The sequence below is a fragment of the Oryctolagus cuniculus genome, chromosome 6, assembly GCF_051225735.1.
Source record: "Oryctolagus cuniculus isolate XC-2025 breed Fujian yellow rabbit chromosome 6, ASM5122573v1, whole genome shotgun sequence".
Classification (NCBI taxonomy): Eukaryota; Metazoa; Chordata; class Mammalia; order Lagomorpha; family Leporidae; genus Oryctolagus; species Oryctolagus cuniculus.
The window spans coordinates 146,106,086-146,119,742 of record NC_142872.1 but is presented as its reverse complement, the minus strand read 5'-3'; the positions used below and the strand labels follow the sequence as shown (position 1 = coordinate 146,119,742).

Sequence of the window (13,657 nt, the reverse complement as noted above, 5' to 3'; positions counted from 1 at the left end):
ACTGTAACAATGACTTCACAATGATTAACTTATAATGCTCAGAACACCCTTTACCGAAGTTATTATCACTATCGTCATTTTTTTTTTAACAGCAGAGAGAACTGAGGCCCCAGAGAGATTGGGAGACTTGCCTAAGAGCACACAGCTCACAAGTGGTGAAAATGAGATGTGAACCTTGTTGGCCTCCCTTTCAGAATCTATCAGGCCACCTCTAGCCAGGGAGGATGGGATGTAAAGCCTGGAGAAGGTAGATGACAGCTGCCAGACAAACATGCAACTTCTTTACAGGCTGATAGATTAATATGGGAAAGATTGATTGTCCCACAGCCTTTCCCTGCTCCCCCTGAGAACAAAGTATTTTATAAACAAACTTGCCCCTCCTTTAAAATAAAAAGGGTTTCTTACATTTGCCTTCCTTTTTTAAAGATTTATTTATTTATTTAAAAGGCAGAGTGTTGGAAAGAGAGAGGGAGAGAAAGGGAGAGATCTTCCATCTGCTGGCTCACTCCCCCAAGAGTTGGGACTAGGCCAGGCTGCAGCCAGGAGCCAGGAATTCTATGCAGGTCTTCCCCATGGATGTAAGGGTGTAAGCACTTGGGCCATCTTCTACTGCCTTCCCAGTATGCATTAGGAGATGAAAGCAGAGCACCCAGGACTTGAACTGGCTGATAATGGGATGCCAGTGTCTTAGCACTGTCTCCTTATTTATTTTATTTATTTCATTTGCCTACCCTTCTTCTATCCTCTATGCATTTCCTTTTTTATTTCTCTGAAGGATTGGAATTAGGAGACCCATCAGATCAGATTTCTGCCTACTTCACCCACCTGACTTCTATGCTCCTTCCTTCATACTCTCAACATTGGATTCATCACACAGCCAAGTGCATGATCTGAGCAACTGATTGAATGTCTCTTTTCTCTTCTCTAAAATGGAGATGATTATGAGATTTGGGAGAGTTCCCCATCCTTAGCAATGTTGAGATTTAGGGGCATGATATATGTTAATTACCAGTAACTTGGCATAGGGCCTGACAGGTGATGCACACTATCCTCTCTTGCATTCCTGCTTGGTTTTGAAAACATGAACTCAATGGCATTTAACAAGTCTGGGATACCCCAGCAGTTGTCATTAGAATAGGGTACATCCTGGGCCCATCCAAGCTTGGAGACTTTGATGTTTTTCTTTGATAGACCTACTGTTAGTGGGTGAATTGTATTCCCTCAAAGTTAGGATGTAGCTCGGAATATGACTGTATTTAGAGACAGAATCTTTAAAGAAGTGATTAAAGTGAGGTGGGCAGGTGTTTGGCACAGCCACTTGGACACCCACATATCATATCAGGGTTTGAGTCCTGGTTCTACTTCCGATTCCAGTTTCTTGCCAATGCAGACCCCAGGAGGAGCCACCAGGTGATGGCTAAAGTATTTGGGTCCCTGTCACCCATGTGGGAGGCCCAGAAGGAGTTTTAACTAATTTTTAAAAATGAGCCAATTAGAGTAGGCCCTTATCTACTATGACTAGTGTCTTTAAAAGAAAAGGTGACAGAGAAACAGCCATGTGAAGACACAGGGAGAAGACAACCATCGAAGCCAAGGAGGAGACTTTAAAAGGAATCACTGCTACTGACACCTTGATCATGGACTTCAAGCTTCAGAACTGTGAGAATATCTACTTCCATGGTCTAAGCCACCCAGGTTGTGATTCTCTGTGGTGGCAGCACCAGCAAACTACTGGAAGCAGCCATGGCTGAAGACTGAAGAGTCCCGGAGTTGTCTGGGATGAAGCTCTCAGCTGGGCATCAGCAAAGGAGATGCAATGGAGGAGGGAACAGAGAGTCCTAACAGCCATGAACTGCATAGCAAGAAAAGAGTTGTTTTAAGTGATTTCCTACTATATATGCTCAGAACTGTACTAAGTATTTTTATACATGTTGACTTAATTGCATCTAAAAGCCACTTAACTTCTCCAGGGATCATTTTCTCATTTAAGTAAAACAGGTTTTCAGTGATGAAGTGGTGACACAATTGCTCTTTATGATTTGCATCTAATTTTTCTGCCTACTACTCTCCTTTTCTCTAACAGCACATTAACTTTTCTCTGGGAACACAAGTCGTCATTCACCATCATACCATGATGTCCAGATGTTTTTGCCTTGACCCTTGCACACATACAGATGGACCCATTCAAAGCACGGTATCCTTGGGCTCTGTGTTTGGTTCATGAATACATATGTGATACAGACTAGGCCACTGAGGCTCAACTCTAAGGCTTTTCCTCAGAGTGCTAGAGAAGGAAGCCCTAAAGACTTAATGTCCCCCTTTTTTTTATTAAAGATTTATTTTTTTGAAAGTCAAGAGTTACACAGAGAGAGAAGAGGCAGAGAGAAAGAGAGGTCTTCCATTCGCTGTTCACTCCCCAATTGGCTGCAACAGCCAGAGCTGCGCTGATCCAAAGCCAGGAGCCAGGAGCTTCTTCCGGGTCCCCTGAGTGAGTGCAGGAGCCCAAAGACTTGGGCCATCTTCTACTGCTTTCCCAGCTCAAGCAGAGAGCTGGATCAGAAGCGGAGCAGCCGGGTCTCGAAGCAGCACCCATATGGGATGCCTGCATTTCACAACAGGGTGTTAACCCGCTGCGCCACAGCGCCGGCCCCAGTCCCTTTTTTTCTTAGCATAAAATATTAATACTATAATAATAACTTTCACGTTTAATAAAATATTTCCCCCATAGTATTGCCAGATAAAATGCAAGGTGCACAATGAAAACTGAATTGTGGATTGAGTGAATAATTTTTTTTTAGTTAAGTAGGTCCTGTATAGATTCTGGGAGTTACCATGCCTTGAAATATATAACTTGAGCTAATGGCCATCATGAATACTCCCATCAAATTTGAATTGCAATTACACTAGTCAATATAAGCACATTCCCTAATGCCTAAGTAAAGTTAATCAAGTGTCTATTACTAACCAAAATCATCCCAATGAAATCCATCAAATAATTTGATAGCTCCATGGCAATGAAAGTTGGCACAGTGGTGCCTTCTGACACCACATAAGCTGCCTGCCCTGCACTCGGTGGTCCCAGAACCTCCTATAGTGGAACATTAGCTTTTTCAATCTCCTATCTCTTCCAACTATGCTACCATTATTGGCATTTATTGTCCAGTTCCCTTAATCTGCTGCTTCCATTCTGCCTTGGTCTTCTAAGTTACTATAAAAAATACTAATTAAAAGATTTTGAGCAAAAGCCTGATGTGAACATTTATAAATAAAGAAAATGAACATTTTGTGCATGGAATTTATGATATCTATTTGGGTCAAAGTCTATCTTGTGTGCTTTTATTTCTGATCCTTGGCTGAGTGCCAAGTCACTGAAGATAAATATACCAATGGTGCTTAACTACTATACAATGTGCTATCATCTGTAAATAATAGCTAAAACCTAGGAGTTAAGACATATTATAGGGCTGGGTAAAAAAAGGACATAACAATCTACTAGTAACAGAAGTAAAGATGGTAGTGATATGAGGAAGAAGACATTTTTATAAGATGATGGTGATGGAGCAGACTTGCCAAATTTAATGGAGAAAAGAGACAACAACAAAAAGCAAGAAACTCAGTTAAATTTGAATTTCAAAGAAATAACAAACAGTTTTTTAGTATAAGCATGTCCCAATTCTTGCACAGGATCTACTTAGCTAAAAAAATTATTCACTCAATCTGCAACTCAGTTTTTATTCTGCACCCTGCATTTTATCTGGCAACCCTATGAGAGATATGTTTTATTAAACATGAAAGTTAGTATTTTAGTATTAATATTTTATGCTAAGGAAAAAAGGGACTGACATTGATAGCAGAGGAGACCGAGTCCTTAGGGCTTCCTCCTCTAGGGGAAGCTTGTGTGTAATTTTTAAAAGAGTTTCTGAATCATCATGCTTATCTGTCTCTACCAGAAGATACTTTGATCCATGTGCTTGGGGCCAGACTAGACTGTGTGTGTTGAGGACCACATCAGAAACAAACTGGAAAGACTGTAAATTGGTGGAGCAGAACTAAAGCACCATCTCCTCTTAATATTGAGCAAAATTACTAAACAAGCAAAACAACAAAAATTAGGCTAGCCAAATTCTGGCCAAAAAGGAAAGCTGCAAAACGTTACTCCATAGAATTTTCCTAAAATAGCAGCCAATGAGGCAGAAGTTTTGCACAACGGTTAAGACACTGCTAGGGGCATGGAAAGCCAAGACACTGTGGCAAAAAAAAAAAAAAAATATATATATATATATGTATATATATATATATATTCTACACGAAGGATCTCTGTGAGTGGGATCCCAGTGGAAAGAAGTGGCCATCAAAGAAGGAGGTACTTTTCTCTAAAGGGAGGAGAGAACTTCCACTTTGCTTATGGCCCTGTCTAAATACTGACAGAGTTTGTGGATTCAAAAGGCTTCCATAGCCTAGGCAGCTCATGTCAAGAGCCTCAGGTGGTCACTGACATCATACATAAGAGTGTTCACTGTTAAGTTAACAACAGGAGTCACTGTGCACTAACTCCCCATGCAGGACCCCTATCCTTAATGAGTTGTATTATGAGACTTAACTGTGATACTTGTTCTCAAACAATTATGTGTGTATGTGTGTATGTGCAAGTTGTTGAAATCTTAGTACAGAGTTGGTCTTCTGTGTACAAAGTTACTTGAAAATGAATCTTAATGGAGAATGGGACAGGAAGGGGAGAGAGAGAGGAGGAGCAGTGGGAGTGTGGGTGAGAGGCAGGTACGGTGGGAAGAATAACTATATTCCTAAAGTTGTACATATGAAATTTGTATTCCTTAAAAAATAATTTTTTAAAAAGACACTGCTAGGGATGCCTGCAGGTAATATGTAACCATACAAATTACAGCTTCCTTCTTCTTTTCACCTTCTAACCTTGCGACTAGTTACACATCTGCAACTGCAAAGAAAGTGCACCTTCCTTTCCTTTTCACATTCTAACAAAAGCTAACTGCTAATCTTGTGACTGGTCAGAATGCTGGTTCAACGGATGGCTGTCCTCACGTAAGGGACGAGTTTGCAGCCACCAGCCAAAAGCAGCCAAGCTTCAACCAAAGAAGCCTCTGCCAAAGCGGCATCAGAATCAACCCTAGAAACATTCCTGACAACCTCCCCCAACTCTTCTTTCTCCTTTAAAAATCCTCCTGACAACTTGCATGTTGAGGGAAGAATGCTTTTGAGAATGAAAAGGTCCACTTTTCCCTCCAAGATGCTGGCTGCTTGAATAGACCTGTTTGCTTGCATCAGCTCTCATCTCTAGCGAATTGGCTTTCCAGCACTGAGCAGCCCAGGCCTAATTTCAACTGCTATCACTCTCGAAGTATCTCAGTTCCAGTCCCAGCGCCACTTTCCACTCCAGCTTTCTACTTAAGTGCAATGCACCCTAGGAGGCAGCACATGATGGTTCAAGCAATTAACTGGGTCCCTGACATCCACATAGGAACTGAGCTCTGGGGTCCCAGCACCAGCCTGGGGCAGGTTCAATTGTTGCAGGCATTTGGGATATGAGCCAGCAGATGAAATATCTCTCTGTCCCCGTCTCTGTCTTTCTCTCCACCTTTCAAATAAATAAATAAAAACAATTAAAAATAAGTAAAGCAGCATCCAGGGAAATAAGTAGAAGTTTCTGGAGTGACAAGGGGAAGCAAATAGGCTTTCAATACCCAGAGGCCATGTTGCTGAGGCATAGAAATTCTCAAATTTTTCAATAATAACTCAAAATTTGAAGAGACAAACCCTGAGTTTTCTGTCTTTTGACTAGGGGATTATAAAAATGATTGCTGGGGGGGCTGGCGCCACGGCTCACTAGGCTAATCTTCCGCCTTGCGGCGCCGGCACACAGGGTTCTAGTCCCGGTCAGGGCGCCGGATTCTGTCCCGGTTGCCCCTCTTCCAGGCCAGCTCTCTGCTGTGGCCCGGGAGTGCAGTGGAGGATGGCCCAAGTGCTTGGGCCCTGCACCCCATGGGAGACCAGGATAAGTACCTGGCTCCTGCCATCGGATTAGCGCTGTGCGCCAGCCGCAGTGCGCCGGCCGAGGTGGCTATTGGAGGGTGAACCAACGGCAAAGGAAGACCTTTCTCTCTGTCTCTCTCTCTCTCACTGTCCACTCTGCCTGTCAAAAAAAAAAAAAAAAAAAAAAAAAGATTGCTGGGGGAAAACGAGTACACCGCAGGAAATGAAGAAGTAGACCTTCACTCTGAGAGTGAAGACACCTGGGTTCAAGTATATTTTGGGGAACCAAGATATCCCCCACAGCAGTGTGATACACCTCTGACTATTTAATGAACTCAAGACAGGAAACCACACAAAATCTTGATGCAAAACTATCCTTTCACCCTGGGCTATCAAAAGTTAGTTCCGAGGTGAAAAGCAAATGACATTCTGAGACATCTTACGAGAGGATCAAGGAGATGTCACCTGCCTTGTGTCACAGCCACATAAAAGATGGGCAAAGACAAAGTCTGGGCACAGCTGCCTGCATTGAGCACAGATGCAATGGGAAACAAAGCAAAGAGCTATGGAAAATTCCACACAAAAATTTTAAAAATATGGAAAAAGAAAAGGGAAAGAAGAAAGCATGTAGTAGCTAAAAAGATGATTGCAGTCTGAAGAGACCATAATTCAAGAAACAAAAAAAATTATTTGAAAGTATATTGATATATGAAAAAAACAGCTTATAAAAAATAAATTCAAATAAAATAAAAACTCAAAGGTAAAATGATTATGAAGAGGGAGATATACACCTTAGGAAACAAACTGAAGTCAACACTATTATCAAGGACAAAAATAGCTGAAAACTAAAATCCTGATTGTAATAAAAAGAAGATAGAGAAACACCAAAGCAACCAGAGCAGATAACAAAAAGATAATAGGTATGGGAAATTCTTTAGAAACTACCAAATTAATTCCTAATATTTCCTCAATATACATAGTAACTCTAAATGAGGCCAAGCAAAATAGGCATGAGCACATAGTTCCAAGGAAGGCTTGGGTGATTCTCAGAAAAAGAGGTTGCACAGCAAGCCTGCACGGCTCAGCTCTTCCTTACCACGAGGCCATGTTCTAGTTACACAATGGTGTGTCGGGATGCAGAGAGCCAGGAGGACCCCAAAGGGGATCCGTTGCACTCAGCTCGTTGTTCTCTTCTGAGCATCACAGGTTCACCCTACACTGTCAGTTCTGAGGACAGTCAGGGGATAAACAAGACTAGGAAGGCAAAGTCTTGGCTCTCATCTAGTGCTGCTAGTAATTCTACTACATTCAAACCTCTGAGCATAAGAGGGTTTTTAATTGTCAGTATCCCATTTTTCCACATACTTCTTAAATAAATATTTACTTTTATCTACTTGAAAGGCAGAGAGAGAGAGAGAGAGAGAGAGAATCTTCCATTCACTGTTTCACTCCCCAAATGCCACAACAGGGTTAGGCTGAAGCCTGAAACTCCATGTGAGTGACAGACACCAAGTACTTGAGCCATCTTTTGCTGTCTCCCAGGATATATTAGCAGGAAGCTGGGGGGCTGGCACTGTGGTGCAGCAGGTTAATGCCCTGGCCTGAAGCACCGGCATCCCATATGGGCGCCAGCTCAAACCCAACTGCTCCACTTCCCATCTAGCTCTCTGCTGTGGCTTGGGAAGCAGTAGAAGATGGTCCAAATCCTTGGGCCCCTGTACCTATGTGGGAGACCTGGAAGAAGCTCCTGGCTTCTGACTTCAGATTGGCACAGCTCTGGCCAACTGGGGAGTGAACCATCAGATGGAAAATCTCCCTCGTCTCCCCGTGTAATTCTGACTTTCAAATAAATAAATAAATCTTTTTTTTTAAAAGGAAGCTGGGTAAGAGTAGCCAGGGCTCAAGCCTGCATTCCTATATGAGATAGGGGCATCCCAAGCAGCAGCTTAACCCACTGTGCCACAATGCCTGCCTCACATCAGAATTCTTGCTGGGAAAATGGAGATCTTGGTATCTAATTAATGCTAGGCACAGGCACAGTTTTAATTGCTTAATGGGCATTAATTCTCATGACAACTCCCCACCAGGCAGGTAATTCTAAAGCCACAAGTGATACCAATGTAGAGGTGTAATTATTAATAAAAAATAAATGAGCCATAATTACCAAAAAAAACTAGTTCCCATAAGTGCACTAAAGTCACATGAATCCTTCCAATTAATTCAATGACAATGACACTGAGTAATTTGTTTAAAAAGCTCAAAGTGGCAGAATGCAAAACATTAATTCTTAGACATGATGTCTGTCAGAAATCCAAGAATAACGAAGACCAATTTATTTAGAAATTGAAATATGGAACAAGCTACCATATAATTTGGTGGAGGTGGAATATGTTATGAGCCAAGAGAGGAGTTTCAGCACTTATAAAATTTCCAACTTAAAAAAATTAATAGGTGGTGCTTATCTTCAAATACTACAGAATAGAACCTGTCAGTTACTAGCCCTCTATGACTCCCAAGTTTGGTATTAATTCTTGAGTATTCTTTATTCCCACTGATTCCCACTCTGCACAGTGGGGAGAAGTACTATACACTACCCCTCTCAGGGCCTGGCACATTTCCATGTATAAGACATACTGAGGAGAAAGAATCTGGGGTCCAGATATGGCATAGAATTTGATGTTTTTAGAATTATTATCAGGTGTTTAAAATGTTCAATAACTGAAGCATCTTGGTTTTTTTTTCTCTATAGCCAAAAAACAGAATTCTAAAAGCCAGCATTGAAAATTATGTATTTCAGAAAAACTATCTTAATAAAGACTTTTCACACTGCAAACACATAAGCAGGCATTTTGCCTCACACAGTGAGTACTTAATAAACATGGGATGAATGGGCCCAGCATTGTGGCACAGCAGGTTAAGCTGCTGCCTGTGATTCCAGCATCCCATATTAGAGTGCTGGTTCAAGTCCTGGTTACTCTGCTTCCAATTCAGCTCCCTGCTAAGGAGCCTGGGAAAGCAGCAGCTGATGGCCCAAGTACCTTGTGTCCCTGCCACCCACATGGGAGACCTAGACCAAGTTCCTGGCGGTTGGTTTTGGCTTGCCCCAACCCAGGCATTTCGGTAACAAACCAGTAGATGAGAGTCTCCTCTCTGGCTGCCAGCCTGTCTCTCTTCTCCTCTCAAATAAATAATTTTAAAAAATTAAGTTAAAAACCACATTTCCTTTTACCTGCACTAAACTTCTAAGTCTTCCCAATATTTAACACACTAATATGCATGGATATCTTAAAGTTGGACAAGGTCAACATTATTTCAAAGTCTTGCTGAAAAAGGGAAACTTCATGAAGCTAAGCCTCTTGTGGAAATGTATTCTCTAGAAAGACTACACTGAATGCTCAACAATTTGCTAAAAGCCACACTTTGAAATGCAGCATTTTGCTTGGACACCACGGTCCCACTGCCTGCCATGCCCAGCATTCCCTTCTATTTACAGCTACTTTCCACACCTTACTCAACACCAGACAGCACTCAAAACCTCATGCTGACTGCTTCAGCAGAGCCAGTGTCTGACTGAAAGAGCCCCTGACTTGCGGTGTCTCTATAGAAACCCACAAGCAGTTCACATGGAGGCCATGGGCAGAAGGGTCTCCCCAGTGCGATGGGCAATTCACCAAGTGAAGCTGCGTTGTTTCTTCCCGCCTGTAAACGGCAGCTGAAGTTGTCAAAGCCTATTTTATGTGTGGCACAGAACACTTTCTTAAAGTGAAAACTTCCCCAGCCATCAGTGGGTGAAACCGAGCAACAGGGAGGGCTCTGGTTAAAGCAGGGTAGAGCTGCTGCACGTGGAGTATTTCCTGCTTTTCCTACTTGGCTCTCCCACATACACCCTCCATTCTCCCAGGGAATACCTAGAATTCCTAGAACAAAAATCTAAAAACCCCAGGAGTAGAAGGCATTGAGCCGACGCCGCGGCTCAATAGGCTAATCCTCTGTCTGCGGTGCAGGCACACCGGGTTCTAGTCCCGGTCGGGGCGCCGGATTCTGTCCCGGTTGCCCCTCTTCCAGGCCAGCTCTCTGCTGTGGCCCGGGAGTGCAGTGGAGGATGGCCCAAGTGCTTGGGCCCTGCACCCCATGGGAGACCAGGAGAAGCACCTGGCTCCTGCCTTCAGATCAGCGCGGTGCGCTGGCCACAGCGTGCAGGCCACAGCGGCCATTGGAGGGTGAACCAACGGCAAAGGAAGACCTTTCTCTCTGTCTCTCTAACTGTCCACTCTGTCTGTCCAAAAAAAAAAAAAAAAAAAAAAAAAAAAAAAAAAAAAAGGCATTGAGGAATCTGGAGGATCTGGAATGAGAAAGGACTGAGGCAGCAGGCCAGTGCTGCTGAGAAGCTGAGAAAGCAAGTGAGAGCCTCTGGCACTGCAAATGAGGGATAGCGAGAGTCACCAGGCTCTGAGTTCTCTGGGTTCCTGGGAGCTTCTCGGTTCCTCTTCCAAGCCCTGTGCATTCTTATAATAACCAGGATGCTACCAATCCCCCCAGGTCGCTGAGTAAGCCTCGACTTCCGGATCCCCCAAAGAACTTTACCTGCCCAGGCTATAAGGACCTTCCACCCAGCCCTACACCCCCACCCAACCTTCCACAACCCCCTCTTGCCTCCCAACCACAAGCAGATGGGCTTTGTGCTCTGCACATTCTAAATGCTTCCTCATCCCCTAGCCACAACAATCACCGTCCATGCCTCTGGTCAAAACAGACATGCCTCTGCTGAGACTCTCTGTCTTCACTAATTCCAAAACTCTTCTTGCTTTGTATAGGGCTCAGCTTCAACTATGCACATATTCCCAGCCTTGTAAAGCCTCCTGTCCTCCTACAACATTTTAGTGCCACTGGATGACAATGGGATGAGATCAGGAATACTATGGGAGTTGCTTATTTATTGTTGCAACTCTAGTACATGGTAAATAGTGGGCAACAGACCCTCACTGATGTAAAAACCAATGAGTGCATGTTCTGAACTCAGGATTATGGGAGAAATAGGCAGAAGAGCCTTCTAACAGAGTCCAGGCCGATCCACATGGAACACATTTGGGAGAATACACCTCTCTGTTTTAGCTGCATTTTCAATCCCATTGGCCATTAAAATACAGAAAAGATCTTCCCATCAGTCATCTCAGACAGCTGGTTCACAGGCTTTCCATTCAAGGTGATTCCGTCATGTTCTATTCCTGTCCAGCTAACCAGCTGCTGAAATTGCATCAGACAATTTCCTCTCCCAGCCTCAGGAGAACAAACAGGACTGAGTGCAGGGTGTTAATAATGCACACGAAATCGCCGGCCATCTGATAAGAAATGTAGAAATTGTTTTTTAAAAAGTGGCTGGCAGAGAACCGCAGCAGGTTGTGGAACCCAGGGAACAAAGAGGGAGACTGAAGCTACATATCCTCATTTAAAAACAGCGTCATAAATCTCACCCAAAGTAAACAGTCTAATTAAAAACACAGCAAGCCAAACACTGGGGCTGACAATGTGAGCTTAATGATTCAGGCAATAGCACTGACAAAGGTATGTTTTAAACCACAGCCATTGCCCTTCCCAGATGTTCTCCAACAGATAATATCTGTCCTTGGGGAACCAAGAACCCAGAGAGTGTCACTCTATCACCCACCCTTGAAAGGCTCTAAGTCTAAAAAGACAGGGATAAAAACAGGAACAAAAGAAATTCAACATGTTACATTTCTTTTTAGTGTTTGCATTTATTTTATAATCAAAAATTCAAATTATTGGGGCTGGCTTTGTGATTCAGTAAGTTAAGCTGTTGCCTGGCTCAAGACCCGGCTGCTCTGCTTCCTATCTAGCTCCCAACTAATGTGCCTGGAAAGGCAGCAGAAGATGGCCCAAGTCCTTGGGCCCCAGCCACCCACATGGGAGACCCAGATGGAGTTTCAGGCTCCTGGCTTCTGCCCGGCCCAGAGCTGGCTGATGTGGCCATTTGGGAGTGAGCCAGCAAATGGAAGATTTCTCTGTCTCTTCCTTCTCTATATAGTTCTGCATTTCAAATAAATAAATCTTTATTTATAAAAAAGAAGCTCCTCTTGACTTACACTTCCCAAAGGAATACCAAACTGGTTCCTGTACTTGCAAAAATCGTCCAAATATATTTAGAAGTATGGCTATAGATCTACATTTTTACATGAAGAATTATCTTGATATTCACATTTCAGGTAGTTTTGCTTCATGAAGATGTTTGCATTTGTACAACCTGATCAGAACCATAAGAAAAAAAAACAGGAACAGGAAGAAAGTATACAGTACTGATTTTTGTAACCAGAGCACATGTGCCTCTGGAGAGACAGAAGGAACTGGTCTTGGAACACACACACACAAACCACTACCACCACACCAAAAGCTGCAGTAATCATTTTGTAAGGTATTCATGACAAATGTTCCACCAGCAGGTCCTTTTTAGGGGACTATGAACCATAGCTCTGTGAATCCGATACACAGTCAGTAAGTACTCATCACATCGCTTCCTGGGCTCATGTCAAGTCAGTACAAGGCATAAATTTCATGCCAACTGTGTGTCTTATCTCCACAATGAATCAAGATGGAAACACACCCAGGAAGGAAGCACGTATCATTCCAAATGCACATACCAGTATGTCCCATGTTAATTCTGAAATGATGACCAAGGAGGATTACAAGTTAACAACAGCAACACCTTGCGTTGGAATGGAGTCTGTTATGGGTGGGAGATGGTTCAAGTGTCCCACTAGGGTTCCTGGGATGAAATCCAATTCCAGTTGTGAGATATGAGGAGGGTGCAAATGTATCCTGTGGCTTTTGAGGTGGGGCTGTTGAGAGGTGATTAGGATCAGGCATGGACATCAGGTTGGAACCTCAATTATTGAATATTGGTGACTCTATACGGAGATGAAAAGAACCAGAAGAGATACACACACAGGTTCCCTGTCTCTTCCATGTGATGCCCTTTGCTGCCTCAGGACTCTATTAGCAAAAAGGACATCACTAGATTCAGGCTCTTTAACTTCCAGGGCTGTGAGCTAATAAACCTCTTTTCTTTATAAAGTTACCCAGCCTAGGGGCTGGAGCCATGACTCACTTGGTTAATCCTCCACCTGCAGCGCTGGCATCCCATATAGGCACCAGGTTCTAGTCCCGGTTGCTCCTCTTCCAGTCCAGCTCTCTGCTGTGGCCCAGGAGGGCAGTGGAGGATGGCCCAAGTGCTTGGGCCCCTGCACCCTCATGGGAGATCAGGAGGAAGCACCTGGCGCAGCGCCAGCCGTGGGGGCCATTTTGGGGGTGAACCAACGGAAGGAAGACCTTTCTCTCTGTCTCTCTCTCTGTCTATAACTCTGTTAAATTAAAAAAAAAAAATCCTTAAAAAAAAAAAAGTTAAGCAGCCTCAGGTAACTCATTATTGTAACACAAAATGAACCAATACAGAGCCAGCCATACACCATCAGAGCTGTGCTTAATATTTCTATGAATTGGGAAGGCAATATCATTTTCATTTGATAGATAAGAAAGGAGCTCAGAAAAATCAAAATGACTTGTTGAAGTCCCATTCTTAGGAAGGGTAGAGTCAGAGCTTGAGTACAGATTTTTTTGATTTCTATGTTTAATTGGCAGA

At 43.2% G+C, this 13,657-nt stretch overlaps 1 protein-coding gene across 1 annotated transcript in view; it reads right to left on the bottom strand.

Annotated features, from left to right (window-relative positions):
* The window catches only part of DEPTOR (DEP domain containing MTOR interacting protein), a 168,192-nt gene that overhangs the window by 116,663 nt on the left and 37,872 nt on the right, over positions 1-13,657 (bottom strand). The window lies entirely within an intron of this gene.